Here is a 16,650-nt window from a genome sequence, read left to right on the forward strand (position 1 = left end):
CTGAACGTGCTGTCATTGTGTACGGGATACAGGAACATGCTGACGGAGTGGGAGTGCCAAGTGACACTCGGAAAGACATACATGGAGGCCAGTGGTCACCTCAGGGGAGAGTGGAAGGTGGGGGGCTCCAGCTGTGTCGCACTGCTGTCTGTGGCTGAGCCTCCAGGTGCCACACAGCGCAGCAGCTTGCAGCAACACACCTTCCTTCTCCCACTTCCATAGGATAAGGGTCTGTTGATATGGCGGGTCACCTTGACTGATTTCCGAATATTGAAGCAGCCTGACGTTCCATGGATAAACTTCCTTTGGTCGCATGTATTATTTTTTTAAAGCTACGTCACCGCATTCGCCTTTCTAGTGTCTCCCCAGGACAGCTGTTGCGGTGTTGGTGAGGACAGAGGTCTGCGGGTTTCTTCCCCTCTTCACCTGGCTCGGGTGTGAGTCTGCCATGGGCGGTGCACAGTGAATGAAGCATATCCCCCCCGCCCCTGTTTTCTGGAGGAGATGGTGCAGAATGGGTGCTTTTTCTTCTTTAAACATTTGGTGGAATTCACCAGAGAAACCATCCAAAACAGGGGATTTTTTTTTTTTTGGAAGAATTTTATGTCCTTAGTAGATGCAGGATTGTTCTGGTTATTTATTTCTTCTATTTTGGTGGTTTGTGGTTTTTAAGGACTTGCTCTAGGCCATCCGGGTCAAGGGTCATTGAACTTCTTCTGTGATGGGACAGATAGACGATATTCCAGTCTTCAAGGGCGGGCAGGCTCCACTGCTATTAATTGTCACTACAGCCTGAAAACAGCCATAGACGATGCAAAGTGAAGGGGCAGATCCGAGTTTCCCCGGGATTTATCTGCCATAACAAATCCCTGCTAATCGGGACGCCTGAGACAACAGGAAAGCATTCTCTCACGGCTCAGGAGGCCAGAAGTCTGGAATCAAGGTGTCATCGGGGCCATGCTCCCTCTGAAGGCTCCAAGAAGAATCCTCCCTGGCCTCTTGCACCCCGGGCCTCCTTGGGCTCCTGGAAACATGACATCTTCAGCCTTCACGCGGCCTCGGTCCCTGGGGGTCTCTCTGTAGGCCTCTATCCAAATCTTCATCTCCTTTTTTTAAAAAAAAAATTTTTTTTAGTTGTAGATGGACACAATACCTTTATTTTATTTGTTTATTTCTCTATGGGGCTGAAGATGGAACCCAGGGCCTCACACATGCCAGGTAAGCACTCTGCCACTGACCACAACCCCGGTCCCTCCATCTCCTCTATTTATAAAGACACCAGTCATATTCAGATAGAATCTGATCTCATCTTAACTAATTACTAATTTCCAAACAAGGTCATATTCTGAGGTTCTATGCTGGGAGCCATCAGCCAAGTAGGTATGACAAATTCCTTGCCAGCTTACTCCCATGCTGTCTAGTGGAGGGACTTCTGAAAGGTGACCTTGCTCAAGGACCAGGGCAGGATCCTGTTTAGGGTGTTCCCCCTTTAGAATAGGGCGGTTTAGCATAATAGGAGATTAGGGTGTTCCCCCTTTAGAATAGGGCAGTTTAGCATAATAGGAGATTAGGGTGTTCCCCCTTTAGAATAGGGCGTATCCTGCTGCTGAGTTCCTCTTGAGTGCTTAGGGTCAGACAGTATATTTTGGGAGACAGAAGCCCATGCAGAGTGGATTTGGGCAGAGTAGTGGATTTGGGAGAAGTGGATTTGGGCAGAGAACGTGGATTCCCCCAGAACGTGTTTGTAGACGGCCGGTGTGAGTTCGGGAATAAAGAATTGCTGTTTGAATCTACAAGCTGTGTGGAGACTCATGATTTGTGCCCAGCCAGAGACTGCGGCATTTGGTGGCTCGTACACGGAACGCCTGAAGCTTGGGGGTAAGTGAAATTACTCGCCCCTGAAGGAGACTGAAAGAATGGGTGAGCATTTCAAAAAACAATGTGTTCTTGTTTTGATTTATTTTGTTTTTATTTCAAGTTGCCTGTTCCTAGAACTTTCTCAGGCAAACTGGGGAGAATGGTTGACTCAAGGTTTTAACTTGTTCGCCTCCGAGGAAGAGAAATTGTTAGAGAAAAAAGGCACCCCAGTAAGACCAAGAACAGCTAGGGCATATGTTGATACAATACAAAAATGCAGCCCATGGCTTTTAAAGGAGAAGTTGTTAAATATATCAATGGGGCCATCATGGTATCCTGTAGAAGGATTTTTCTTCAACAAGAAAGAAATGGCTAATTCTGTTTACTACGCTTGTCTAAGATCTTGGTTTTTACAGACATCTGATTAATTTACAAAGCTAAAGTGTTAAAATATCAACCACTAAATATAAAATCAAGTACTCTTTACTTATTAAGTTCCATAAGGTAATATATTTAAACATTATGTGTGTTTTCATAAATTGGTAAATGGAAAAAAAAAAGTTTAATATTGCTTTAGTCTGTGTCTTTGCTGAAACAAGGTTACTAAGAGTTAAGATTCTATCAGGTGTAATTTATATACAAAGAGTATAAGAATTTTCAGTTGGGTTTCAATTATATTATTATAGTACCATAAAAAAAAACATGAAAGTATTTCATCTTATTTAAGTGGAGTAATTTGTCTAAATCAGAAACTTTATAAGGGTTATTTCAGAATGTGAATTTATGAAAAGGGTTAACGGCTAGAAAAGAGATATTAAAAGATTCAATGTGGAAATATATTTTAATATGGAAGTTTAAAAGAAAAAGAAATGTTTCTGGATGAGATAATCTCTGTGTGGTAAAGTAAAAAGTTGTGAAATGCCATTTAAAAAGATTTTGAGGAAACTAGACTTACTTTAAAAGTTTGAGAAAGGAAGAAACAAAAAGATATTTGTACATGGCAGATTGAGACAAAGCTTCTTAATGGAGTAAAAAAGGCCTTTGGTTGAAGGGCAGCCATGTAAACTAACATTAAGCGATTTAAACATAATCTAAGCCTCGTTTAAAAGAGTGAAGCTGTAGGTGGTGAAAAAGTACATTTAAAAGTACAGTATAGATGATAATTGGAAGGCTTTAAAAGGTTAATTTGAAGGTGGTTAAGATGCCTTCATGACGGAGGAAAGATTGCGTCATTCGAAGCCTAGTTAATCTTAAAAATGGGAAAGGGGTATATATCCCCCAAAGATAAACTTAAAATAACCCTTTTTACTCTAAACTTTTTAAATTTGGATTCATCAGGACTTAGTGCTGCAGAAAGACATATGTATCCAAAAAATGTACATAAGACTAAAGTACTTTGGAAAGATATTCTAACAGGACAATAGAAAGGTCCTGACCCAGTAATTGTCTGGAGTCGGGGCTCTGTTTGCGTGTTTCCACAGGGAGAACAGCAGCCGATTTGGATTCCAGAAAGACTAACCAAAATGATTTCTGCAGATCGAAAAGAAGATGATTTGACTCAAATCCGTAACAGCTGATATCCAGAACTCCAGCTTGGCCATTCTTACATCTGCGACTGTGATTAACCAGGATGCTTTTTTCAATATCTATTTTATTATTGCATTTTTCCACATCATAAGGCTCTATTTTTATTTTTTGAGCTCATACAAACCTAGGTTAATGTTTTTTTGATCAGTTTTATTTTTTTGACTGTGGAGTTTTTAAACATTGCAATGGAGATTTCACCTAGGTAAAGCTACAAGGCCTTTATTATTATCTTATGTGTTGTACGTTTGTTTGCACATTTGTGTTTTGTGTTGTATGTCTGTGTGTCCATATTTCATATATGAGGAGCGCTCATGAAAAAATGGATCCGAATTATTATTTTTTTTATTCACGTGATTTAAATGGCTTAATTTAAATTAGGTAAACAGCTGTTAAGGATTGTTTTTAAAGGTGGTTAACAGATCTGCTTGTTTCCTAATTTAAATTCATTGCCAGAATTCCTATCTTCATCCCAATGAATATAACTCAACAAGTATGCTCAATCAAGGAGCCAACTTACTTTGGGAGGCAACGGACTTTGGGAGGAGACGGACATATTGATAGATTCCTCCACTTTGAACTGCTTGCAGAACTTGCCTGGACTATGTAACTACGTTTAGTGCAGCTAATTGTGGTAATGCTGGCATATATTTGCTGATGGTGTCACCAGTGATGCAATTTTTATTTCCTTGCCAGCGCACCACATGTTAATTGTGGTAATGCTGGCATATCTTTGCTGAAGGTGTCACCAATGATGCAATTTTTCCAAAGGAACTGTCAATTGGCTTGGTGTCGTGGCATTTCTGTATCCTCCTCCCTTCTGCTAGTGATGGTCTAAATTTGGGGGCCAATGGCTATATGCTGGACCGGCAGTCAGTGACGGGTATGATCCAATTGCAGTGGTATCAACCTAAGACAGGAGGCTGACGCCTAAAGGTCAGTTGCCTAAAGGTCAGTTTTCCGATGACGGGTAAGAACCATATGTTGAATTGGACAACCTACCAGGCGCGGTCCTTAAGCCACATTAACCTCACTCCCCCACTGGCACCAAGGCCAAATTTGGGGGCCAACAGAGGTGAGGCAAAGAACCTCACCCCCCCACTGGTGCATAGACCTATCCACAAGTATGGCTGTATGCTGGACCGGTAGTCAGTGACGGGTATGATCCAGTTGCAGTGGTATCAACCTAAGACAGGAGGCTGACGCCTAAAGGTCAGTTTTCCAATGACGGTTAAGAGCCATATGTTGAACTGGACAACCTACCAGGCACGGTCCTTAAGCCACATTACTTGTTGTTTAATTAATCAGAAGGGGGGAGATGCTGGGAGCCATCAGCCAAGTAGGTATGACAAATTCCTTGCCAGCTTACTCCCATGCTGTCTAGTGGAAGGACTTCTGAAAGGTGACCTTGCTCAAGGACCAGGGCAGGATCCTGTTTAGGGTGTTCCCCCTTTAGAATAGGGTGGTTTAGCATAATAGGAGATTAGGGTGTTCCCCCTTTAGAATAGGGCAGTTTAGCATAATAGGAGATTAGGGTGTTCCCCCTTTAGAATAGGGCGTATCCTGCTGCTGAGTTCCTCTTGAGTGCTTAGGGTCAGATAGTATATTTGGGAGACAGAAGCCCAAGAGTAGGGGATTTGGGCAGAGAACGTGGATTCCCCCAGAACGTGTTTGTAGACGGCCGGTGTGAGTCCAGGAATAAAGAATTGCTGTTTGAATCTACAAGCTGTGTGGAGACTCTTGATTTGTGCCCAGCCAGAGACTGCGGCAGTTCTACATGGACATGGATTTTGAGGGGGTGCTATTCAACTTAGTCCATTTGTGTTCCAGTAACTAAATTTTATAAATAATAGATAGTGAATCAGATTTGGCCTATGGGCCATAATTGGCTGATCCAAGATCTAATTGTCAGATTTATGGATGCGGTGCTGTTGCAATATCTCATTATGATTTTAATGTTTGCCTGTGGGGTCTGTAGTGATATTCCCTTTTTCATTCCTAATATTGGTCATTTGTGCCTTTCTTCTTTTTCAATCTAGATATCGGTTTGTCAATTTTGTTGATCTTTTCATGGAGCATTTTTGAGCTTAATTAATTCTTCTCGATTGCTTTTCTGTTGTCAATTTCATTGATTTCATCTCTGACTTTCTATTAGTTTCTTTTCTCTTTTTTCTTTATTTTTTATGCCAGGAGTTAAATCCAGTGGTGCTTCACCATGGAGCCACATGCCCAGCTCTTTTTTATATTTTATTTAGAGACAGGGTTGCTAAGTTGCTTAGGACCTCACTAAATTGCTAAGGCTGCCTTTGAACTTGTGATCCTCCTGTCTCAGCCTCCGGAGCCACTGGGATTACAGCCGTGCACTACCATGCCTGGTTCTACTAGTTTCTTAATAAATAAGTTTAGATTGTTGGTTTGAGAACTTTCTTTTTTTATTATTATAATAATTTTAGAAATTTCCCTCTCATCATTGCTTGAACTGCATACCACAAAATTTCATTTTTCTCTTTAAAATTTCCTTTCTGACCCATGGATCACTTAAAAGTTTGTTGTTTAACTTCCAAGCATTCTGGAGTTTTTTTTCAGTTATCTTTCTGTTATTGATTTTTCATTTAATTCATTATGATCAGAAAATATACTTTGAATTTCAATTCTTTTAAATTTGTTAGCATAATGCTCAATTTTTGGTACTAGCCCTTAGACTTCTGAACCCCTATTTTTTTAAAAAAAGTTTCCTCTGTTATTCAAAGTAACTATTGATCACCCAAGCTTATTAACTCTTTATCATTTCCACTTCACTATTGAGCAGAAGTCTTCTTTCATTCGTTATATTTTTCAGTTCTTAAATTTCTTTTTGGCTCTTCCTTGTATCCTCCACTTTTTTGCTGATACTTTCCATATTTTCATGGTTGTCATAACTGCTTTCCCCAACACCTGTGCCATCTTGGTTTGGCATTTGTTGACTTTCTTTCTTTTCATTTTAAGATTTCTGGTTCTTCACATGTCAAGCAATTTTGGATTTTATCTAGGACATTTTAAACTTTATGTTAAGTGATTGTGGTTCATCCCCAGCACCTCCCCCCCCCTTTTTTTTGTATTTTATTTAAAGACAGGTTCTTGCTGAGTTGCTTAGGGCCTCACTAAGTTGTTGAGGCTGCCTTTGAACTCAAGATCCTCCTGCCTCAGCCTCCTGATCCACTGGGATTAGGCATGTACACCTCAACCAGATGTGGGTCTTATTTCAATCCTGATAAGTATATTGGGTGATTTTTGTCAGCAGGCATTCAACCTATTTAAGCCTAGGCTGCAAGCTCTGACCAGCCATATGGGCTGTTTCCAGTGTCCTTTAGCTTCCAGTGTTTACAGCGCTCCAAGAGTCAGTCCATCTGTACAACACTTAGAGGCCAGTCTCGGACCAGAGATGATCTGCTCTGGAGCTCAGTTCTTAAGTCCTCGATAAGCTGCTTAGGATCATATCCAGGACACAGCTCAGAGGTGAAGCTTAGAACTCACTTACATCTTTATGAGATTACTCTCTGGAGCGCCCTCTCCTCCACCATCCACCACACACTCTAGAGATCCCTGGAGCCTCTTTCCCAGTATTCCAGCTGGAAATCTAGGAGTTTTGCTGCAGTCTTCCCAGTACTTGCCTATCTCCAGGGTCAAGAGATGGGAAGATGAATGAATGAAGGAAAGAAGGCAGGAAGGAAGGGAGAAATAACCACTGGAGGTGCGCTCTGTGTTCCTGGGATCACAGGGCTCTGATCCTGGTGAGAGCTTCCCTCCCTTGGAGGTCCAGACACCTGCCCAGCCACCTAGATCTGCCACCCTGTGCGGCCGTCACCAGGGCTACCACGGGTTTTCTGAGCCAGAGCCAGAAAACAGAGGGGAAAGAAGAAACAAAAACAAGAAGGGATTTCTCCCACTCCTGCAGGCCCCCCTCCTTGGACCAGAAACAGAGAGCATCTTCCGGAGCCTTCTGTGTGCACTCGCAGGCTGCAGGCTGCCTGGAGTCCAGGGCAACACAAGAGGGCGAAGCTCCCCGTCTTCCTGAATCGTCTTTTTCAGGGTCCTCTGATCCACACTCCACAACTTGGGTTTTATGATTTCATGCAGTGGCACGGTGGGGTTGGGGGGGGGGGACATGCTTACCCTGGCATCAGAACCAGAACCCAAATCCTTATAAAAGAGGGAAATCAACGTCTTTGGCTGATGTCTGAGATTCCATCACAGGGAACCCCACGGCCATGGCGGCCACCTGCTGGCCCACATCTCAGGAGGACATGGCCTGTCAAGTCATCCAGCGACCCCCCCCAAGGCCCGGTTCTCACAACACACCCTGAGGCCGACACCCTGCCCTCTCCCTCTCCACCTCTGGGTATTCAAAGGGAAGGTCTCCCTCCCTGTAGGCACCTGCCTCCTTCAAACAGAGTCCTTGAGACTAAGCCTTCTCTGTGGTGACTCGCGCCTCCCCCTGGTGGCTGGGAGGGCCAGCGCAGCTGGTTGGCGCAAGACAACACCTTGGGGAGCTCCTGTCCTGGGGAGGGATGGGGACCAGGCTCAATTCACGCAGAGCCTGCAGGACTTTCCACCCTGCCATGTTTGTTTGTGTCTGTCTGTCTCTTCTTATCAAACCCAGACTTTACACATGCTAGGCAAGGGCTCTACCACCAAGCTACACCCTCAACCCCACTTTGTCATATTTTAATTCTTGTTTGTCTGTCTCGACAGCTGGGGGGCTTCCTCAAAGAGCCTTGTGCCTTGAGTTGCTCCCAAGTCCAGCACCGTGCCTGTGTGTCACAAAGGGAGGCTGAACGGGCAGGATCTAGTCCTTTCCCCAGCCCCTCCTGCCCCACTCCTGTTTTCTTGCTCTTCCGGGGGCTAAGTTACCATTTTTTGTCTCTATATGACAGACACTTAAGAGTTAATCTCATCCAGTCCGTCAGTGGGGGAGGTAGTATCATTTCCTTTTTAATTAAAACACCAAGGTTAAAGAACCCAAGTCACATAGTTAATAAAATGGGAGCAGGATTTGAACCCTGGGCTGTTGGTCGCAGTTGTCCATCATTCCTTGGTCTCTCCTCACTTCTCCAATCTCAGTGCCACCCCTGAGGCAGAGACTGTTAATTATGCCTCAAAATCCATTTTCATATTGACAGTTTTTGCCTTTGTCTGGGGTCATCTAAAAATAAAGACTAAAATATTAGTCTCTTCTAGCTATATGTGACAACGATGTAAGTAAAATCAATACATGCGACTTCTGTGGAGGAGCCGCAAAGGGACTAGGGGCTGCCACTTATTGCTGGAGTCCAAGCAACCATCTTGGGCCAACGCAGAAGCCACATATGGGGGACAGCAAAGCTATAAGTCGGAGGGGGCCTAGATATCAACCCTGGACCGACACCGCAGACTTCATTGATGTGAAAGAGATCAATGTTCATTTGATTAACACGGTTGTTTGGGGTTTTCAGCCCATCTGAACATACCCTTATCTGGATGACCACAAGAGCCTTCAAAGAATGTCCCTGCCTCCACCATCCCAACCAGATGTCACCTCATCTTTAAACACTACATTTTTCTTGTTTTTTTCCCCCCAAATCACAAACCTTGCATGGCTCTCTTTTTCCTACTGAAAATGATTCCAAACACATTAGCTTGACATTCGAGGCCACGCTGTCACCTAGCTTCATCTGGCCTCACATGCTCCACAGGACGCCGTGCCAAGCAGGCTGCTTTCCCTGATGTCTCCCTCACATACTGTTTTGAGTGCTGGCTGCTCAACAAAGAACTCTGAAATGTCAGTGCCTTATCCCAACCAAGGTTAAGTGCCCCCCATGTCACAATCCTGTGTAGTTGGCAGTGGGGAGGGGTGCGATTCAGTCCCACACATTCAGGGATCCAGACTCTCCTTCTGGTGATACTGACATCTTCAAGTTTCAATCTCCAAGGTTTCTGACGGGGAGAGTGTGGAGGATCACGCACATGGATTTATGGGAAGTCAGAAAATTAGTGTCCATTGCTTTCCTCCATAATGGGTCCAGAACCCAGTTACTGGCCTGAGTGAACCGCAAGGGAATCTGGGAAATGTAGTCTTTATTGTGTTTGCCCAGGAGAAATGCCATCGCTCTGTTGAGGACTTGGCACAGTCTCTACCACACATGCCTTACTCTTGCTCTGAGCCTCTGCCTATATTCTTTCTCCACCTTTTGGAATGCCCTGCCTCATCTTCCCTGTTCCTGGAGGACACACTCAATCTTGGTCTTTCCTTTGAAGCCCTTCCTGATAGCTCTGTCCCCCGAGTGAATAAGCCATGGAATTGCCTGGAACACGCCATCTGCCACAGGGTTCCATAGCCTCGATTTCTTTATTTAGTGTTTGCACCTGAAGCTCAGCTGCAGGACACTCTGAGACCTCAAAGGCCATGGCTCCTACACATGTGCCCCAAAATGCACCTGTTGCAACTGAACAGCATCAGAAACGAGACACCATAGGGCGATGAGAACATGACACCACGCTGCAGTGTTCTCGCCAAAGAGGAGAACTTGAAACTGATCAGGGGGAGGCACTCCACAGATCCAAACTGAGGACCGTCTACGAAGTAACTCGCTTGTAATCCTGAAACATGGTGAAGTCACCAAAGTCAAGGAGAGATCTGTTTCCTAGAGGAGGAAACTGAAGAGAGGTGACAACTGAAGGCAACGTGGGATTCCAGCCGAGTCCTCTGCTAGAAAAGATGTGACAGGAGCAACCGCCAGAGCTTGAATGGGTCTAGGATCCGAGGGCAGCGGTGCAGGAGACCGCCCGTGTGTGTAGGAAGTGCACATTCAAGGACTCGGGGTCACAGGGCACTCAATTTTCAACTTATTTTGAATGTTTCAGAAAATACAAGTTCTTGGTACCATGCTTACAATTCTTCTGTGAGTTTGTTGTTTCAAAATAATAATAATAAAAAATGCCTGTTGGAGGGAAATGTCAATAAATCTGAAAGCACAGGCAAAAAGGCACATTTCTCAGACAAGCCTCCGGGCTCCCATTACTCCTGTGGCTGTGTCCAATGGTTTTGGCAATCAGAACACTGTTGTCTACACTGCAGCCACTTCCCGCCTCCTCTCAGGAGACCCTGATTTGCAGTGCACCCGGCTGGGCTGGGAGGGTGAGTCCCTGCTCCAGGGCTCATATAACATTCCACTCCTCTCTAAATCCTGGGTCTGGGACCAGGGCATGATGACCTAGGTCTTTAGATCAACACTTCTCCTACAAATAAGAACACAGAACAAATATTTTTGAAGAAATAAACTTACATGCTTCAAAAAGATCTAAAGGCAGCAGGAACTGCCAAGCTCATAGTGGGACAAAAGCTTGTAACCAGAGAGGTGACCACCAGGGCTGTCCACCCTGAGGTTATTTGCGAACACTGCCCACACAGGTTCTGCCTCAGAGAAGACACAGGGGGAAAGGGACAGAAGCCAAGGCCCACCAAGGCTGAGGTGGGCGTCTTCCAGGAGACCCTGCCACGTCACACTGGAAGGTGCTCACAGGGTGCACCATGGAGGAAAGGTGCCAGGAACTGGCTTTCCCAGACTCCTTTGCAACTAAGGTGCCTGCATGACTCTGGCCAATGAGACCCAGAAGTCGCTGCAGTTTCTGGAAGAACTTTCTCCCTGGGGAAAGAGAAGCCATGAGGAGGGCTTGATATCTTTAAAAAAAAAAAAAAAAACTTATAAAAATATTTTTAGTTGTAGATGGACACAAAACTTTTAGTTTATTTATTTATTTTTTAGTGTGGTGTTAAGGATCGGACCCAGTGCCTCACACATGCTGGTCAAATGCTCTACCACTGAGCTACAACCCCCCTGCTTTTTTTTTTTTTTTTTTTTCTATGCTGGAGATTAAACCCAGGGTCACTTAGCACTGAGCTGCATCCCAGTTCTTTTCATTATTATTGTTTTTAAATTTTGAGACAGGGTCTTGTTAAGTTGTCCAATTTACCTGGAACTTGCTCTCCTTCTGCCTCATCCTCCTGAGTTTCTGGGGTTACAGGTGTGCACCACAGTGCCTGGTTAGAATGCTGTCTTATAAGGCTCAATGTAGTGCTCTGGCAGCCGTGTTGTGAACATGAAGTGGACACTGTGTAGCTTACAAAGCAGAGGGATCTGTGAGGAGCCTGAATCTCTGACCAACTAAAGAAACATCCAGTCCCAGATCCTTTGGCGCTTGAGAAAAACTTGTTTGAGAATAAAAACAAAACAACAAAACAACAACAACAAAAACCAGGTAAAGCCAGGAGCCTAATATTCTCTTATTTCTAGTAGAAGGCATCTCCCAACTGAGAAAACCCACATGCACCACAACCACATGATGGGCTCGACTCTTCTTACCTTTATCTCTCACCCACCCTCAGAGTCACAGGGTGGCCCTCTCCGACTCCCAGCAGAACAGGGAGACGGGGAAGAGAACAGGGCCCCTCACCCCCATGGCTTCGGAAGTTCACTGCTGCTCTGCCTCTCCTCCCACATCTCTTTCAGTCTCTCCTCCCACAGGGTTGATGACATACAGGGTTAAGAGGTGATCCCAGGCCCAGCCTCTGCCCCACCCCCCACCTCCCTACAGGATCTGAGCACCTCCCTGGGCTCAGTCATGTGATCTGTGAAGTGGGGAGATAGATCCTGCTGGACCTGCATCTCAGGGTGGCGTGAGGGTGGGCAGAGAAACCCCTGAGCCTGCTGAGGCCTGTCCCCTGGTGGACATACATCATCTCATTTCCTTTAGGCCTCAGAACACCCACCCCCAGGAGGCAGCAGCTGTTAAGACTGTTCACAAGGACCTGGAGACTCACTGAGATTAAATCATAGAGCTTATAGGTGACTTAATTCAGAGCTGTCCGGCTCCCAGGCAGTGCCTTTCTGAGTCCCCCACTCCACCCCATTCCCTGCTCTGGCCCCATCCCCACAGCAACTAGTAACATGGTGTGTAGATGGGCAGCTCAGGGCCCTAGTGCAGGGGCAACCAGGAGAGACTTCCTGCAGGAGGAGGCTGGGCCAGGCTTTGCTGGCTGGAGAGGAAGAGATGGGTGGAAAGCCTAGTGCAGTAGAAAGAACTGAGCCAGAGCCTCAGGGCTTGGGGGGAAGTGGGGATTTGTCAGGGAGCAGGACTGGGGCTGGGAGGGGCCAGTGGACATAGTGGGAGGGAGAAGCAGCGAGGCCTGGGGTTTAGCACCCAAACACGAGTCCGAAGGCTGACTCCCCCCAACTCTGCTGTGATCAGGACAAATTTCTTCTCTGGGCCTCAGGTTTTGTTTCTGTAAAATACCAGCACACACCTGATAGGATTCAGCGAAGGAGTAAACGAATCTCGGCTACAAGGATGTCTAGTACAATAGCCCTCCCTGACCACAAATGTAGCCCAAGACCCTGGGGACGCCTGAAACTGAGGACAGCACACACACACACACTCACACACACTCAAATACACACAGAGAGAGACACACACACTCACACACACACACTCACACACACACTCACACACACACAGAGAGACACACACTCACACGCACACTCATACTCACACACACTCACTCACACTCACACACACTCACACACACTCAAACACACACACACACTCAAACACACACACACACTCACACACACACACACACTGGTTGTTCCTACACATCCATACAATGAAGTTTAATTTAAAAATTCGGTACAGAAAGAGATGAATAACTCCTAATGAAATAGAACAATTATTACAATTTACTGGAATAAAAGTTTATGTGAACATAATCTCTCCCTCTTGAAAGAACCAAGACAAATATTAATATTTTTAGGCCACATCTCACCAAAGCCACCGAAAGCAAGTCCATGGCTGAGAGGGGGCCAGGACGCTGGGTGAGTCCCCACAGCAGCTTTCCCTTCCTCCCCCCACCCCTCAGGCCGACCCGGCCACTCCGGGGGACCCAGGGGAGCCCCACCTCCCGAGGCCTCCACCTTTCTCTTTGCTGAAGGTACCTGCCACCCCTAGACCTTCCCCAGCCCCCGTGACCCCAGCCTCCTCCTCCTCCCCTCTGTGTGGGGGGGTGAGGGAGATGAGAGGCAGCAGCTTCAATTAAAACCGAGTCACGTGAACAACAATGGAGAAGTAATTGAGCTAAATTGAAATGTAATCAGAAAAAAAAAAAAAAACAACAGTCGTGGCTTAACATGGATTTAGAAACCAGGCTGGGGGCAGGGGCTCCCCGCTCTCCTGCCTCCAAATCTCCTTATCTCTCCCCCATCCCTCCAGGGGCCCCGGGGCCCAGAGTCCCCGCATCTTCCCGAGCCCCCCCCCCCCCACTGGGCCATTCCAAACAGCGCCTCACCCTCCGCGGGCTGCGTGCTGCTTGGCATGACTGGGGGGGAAGATGGGGGCCACCCGCGTCTAGCAGGCAGAGGCCGGGGTGCTGCTAAGCACGGTGCTCAGGACAGCCCCCCACAACACAGCACCGTGCAGCCCCTGACTCGCTGCTGCTGAGATTGGGAAACCCCGCTCAGCGGCGGCTCTCCACCATCCGAGTGCCCAGCCCTCAGCCAGGAGGCCTCGAGTTCTCCCTTCCCTTTCCCGCAAGAGGAAGGTGTGTGTGTGTGCGTGTGCGTGTGTCCTGTAAACCCCTGTGAACAGCCGTCCTTACCTCCAGGGAGACACGCCCTACTTCCTTCCTCCCGGAAAGGGACACTACCCTCACTTCCTTCCACTCCTGCCCATTGCTTCTGCCCCTTCCCGGTCCTTTCCTCTTCTCTGCAAGCTGAGGAGTGGACATGAGGGTCTCCATCCTATCCCCTTCACTCAAAAGGGCCTCCGATGCCAGTCCTTGGAGGGATCCTTTGGAGGACCAGAGTCACCACATCCTAAGGTGCAGATGGCAGGAGTTCCCCTAGAGATCACCCTGATAGGAGGGAACAGGCACAGGAACAGCAGGGCTTGCCCCTGGCTGGGTGGGGCATGGCTGGGGCAGTCCTGGCCTCCAGCCTCCCCACTGTGTCGGGTCTCCACAGTGAGCCTCCACAGCGAGGACCAGCGAGGAGCTTCTCCATGTCCACACCTGGACTTGGCCCTGCCACCCACAGAAGCCAGGCCTAGCCTCCTCTGCCTCTCCATCTCCCTCCATCTCTGGCTTCTGCCCCTCCTCCAGGCCCCGTGGGAGACTCCAAAGAGGGGGAGGGGACTTGGGGGTGGGGACTGGGGGGTGGGCGGGTGGTGCCTGTTCTGGCTCCCGATAAACTCTGGAGTCAGCTGGCGTGAAATGAAGAAATATGGCTCCCGGTAAATATTTATTTTCTATCAGAAATTAGCAAACCAAATGTAATTAAAAACAAGTGTGTGTGCCATCTCCACTCCCACCCAACCCCAAGTCTAGGAAATGGCTTTGCGGAGTCGCGAGTCATAAGGACAGTCCTAATGAGCAGGCCACGGTGGAGACTCAGGGAGCACCCAGGCCTGGCAGGCCCCGAGTCTCCAGGCCCCTCTGCAGGGCCCTCTCCAGGTCCCCACCCAGGACGGAAGGGTTTGAACTCGGAGCAGGGCCCCCCAGGGTAGGAAAGGGGACCAGACCCCTCCTCAGGGAGCCAGAGGCGGGAGGCAGAATCCCCCCTCGCCTCTGCCTGGGGCCCACCCATCCTCAGGGAGATGGCAGCGGTGCTGGTTGAGAACATTGGCTCTGGACATCAGCTGAACCCCGTTTCCTCCCTTTCTGGCTTTGTGAGTGTGAACACGTCCCTTTAATTCTCTGAGCCTTGGTTTTCTGACTTGTAAAATGGAGATTGTGAGGCCTACCTCGCAGATTCACCAAAACTGTAGTAAGTTCCTACTATGTGTAGGATTGTGGAGATAGAGCAGGGATCCAGAGTGACGTCACTGCTCCCACACACACACCTTCTAGGGGCACACAGTGGGAACTCAGTAATCAAGAGTATCCTTTCCCACAGCCTCATGGCACATTCAGGCTGCCAGGCATCCTGCACTGTGAGCACTGCCCAGGCTGTGTCATCACTATCCCTCTTTGTTGAGCACCTACTATGCACCTGCTACTGTGCTGCATATTGCTCCCCAGAGGAGACACAGCTACCAAGTCTGAGCCCTCCCTTGTCTCAGGACGGGTGCAGTGTGGGCAGAGATCCTGACTCCCTCCCTTCCTCTACCCAGGCTGTGGGCTGTTGTCCTCCAAGAAGTACTTGAGACCCACCCTCCATAAATACTGTTTCTTACCTGTCGATCTATTTAAAAATCCGCAATGTCCCGAAGCAGCAGGGTGAAGTCCACCTCTGCGCGCCATCTCCACAGCCCAGCGCTCTGACCTGGGTTCACACCCTTGTGACCTGGTCACTGAAGCAGGTCCTGTGGAGGCCACCCGTCACCAGCCCAAATCCCAACCGCCAGCACCCGTGCATCTCTGCCCAATCACTCTCTCCAGAGCAGCCCCTGTCCCAGGGGTTGCTTACAAGCACCACCTCTTCTAGGAAGCCTCCCCTGATTGCTGGAGCCCACTCCACTGTCTGGCTGCCTTCGATCTCTGCATTCTGCTTGAGGTGCTTGGCACAGACTTCCTGGTACCAGGAACACCGATTTACAATCTTTATCTTATCAGATAGATTTGATAAGATAAAGGCCATACTCCTGCTGCCCAAGGTCTTGGGTTCAAGTCCTGGCTCCCATTTAACAGCTGTGTGACCTGGGCCAAGTTATTTAACCTCTCTGAGCCCTGGCTTCCTTACGTGGTGGTGATCATAGAAACCTCTCTCATGCTTGCTTCAAGAAATAAAGGAGATGAGATAGATAACTTATTTGGTGGGATGCCAGACACAGAGTAGTGTCGAACACAGGTTGTCCCTATGGTTGATGCCCTCTATACAGTCTTCCCAGTGTCCGCCTCCTGGGCTTGCCTTTCCCCTTCTCAGGATCTCTGCCCACCCTGTACCCCACTGGTCCCTCTGATTCTAGGTGAGGGTGTTTATCCCCGGTTTCCTCCTTGGCCATTAGAGATGGGCTGAGTGATCTGATTGGGCCAGTGCTTAAACCTGGGCCAATCAGAACGCTTCCTTGGGATTTTTCAGACTGCAGCTGGGAGGGGTTCAGCTCCTTGCTGAGATGTGCTGAGATGTGACAGAGAAGGAGTTCCAGCCACAGGGGGAGGGGGAGGGCCTGGGGGACGCGTCAGCAGGCAGAGACCAGAGGAAG

Source organism: Callospermophilus lateralis, chromosome 6 (genome assembly GCF_048772815.1).
Source record: "Callospermophilus lateralis isolate mCalLat2 chromosome 6, mCalLat2.hap1, whole genome shotgun sequence".
NCBI classification, from domain to species: domain Eukaryota; kingdom Metazoa; phylum Chordata; class Mammalia; order Rodentia; family Sciuridae; genus Callospermophilus; species Callospermophilus lateralis.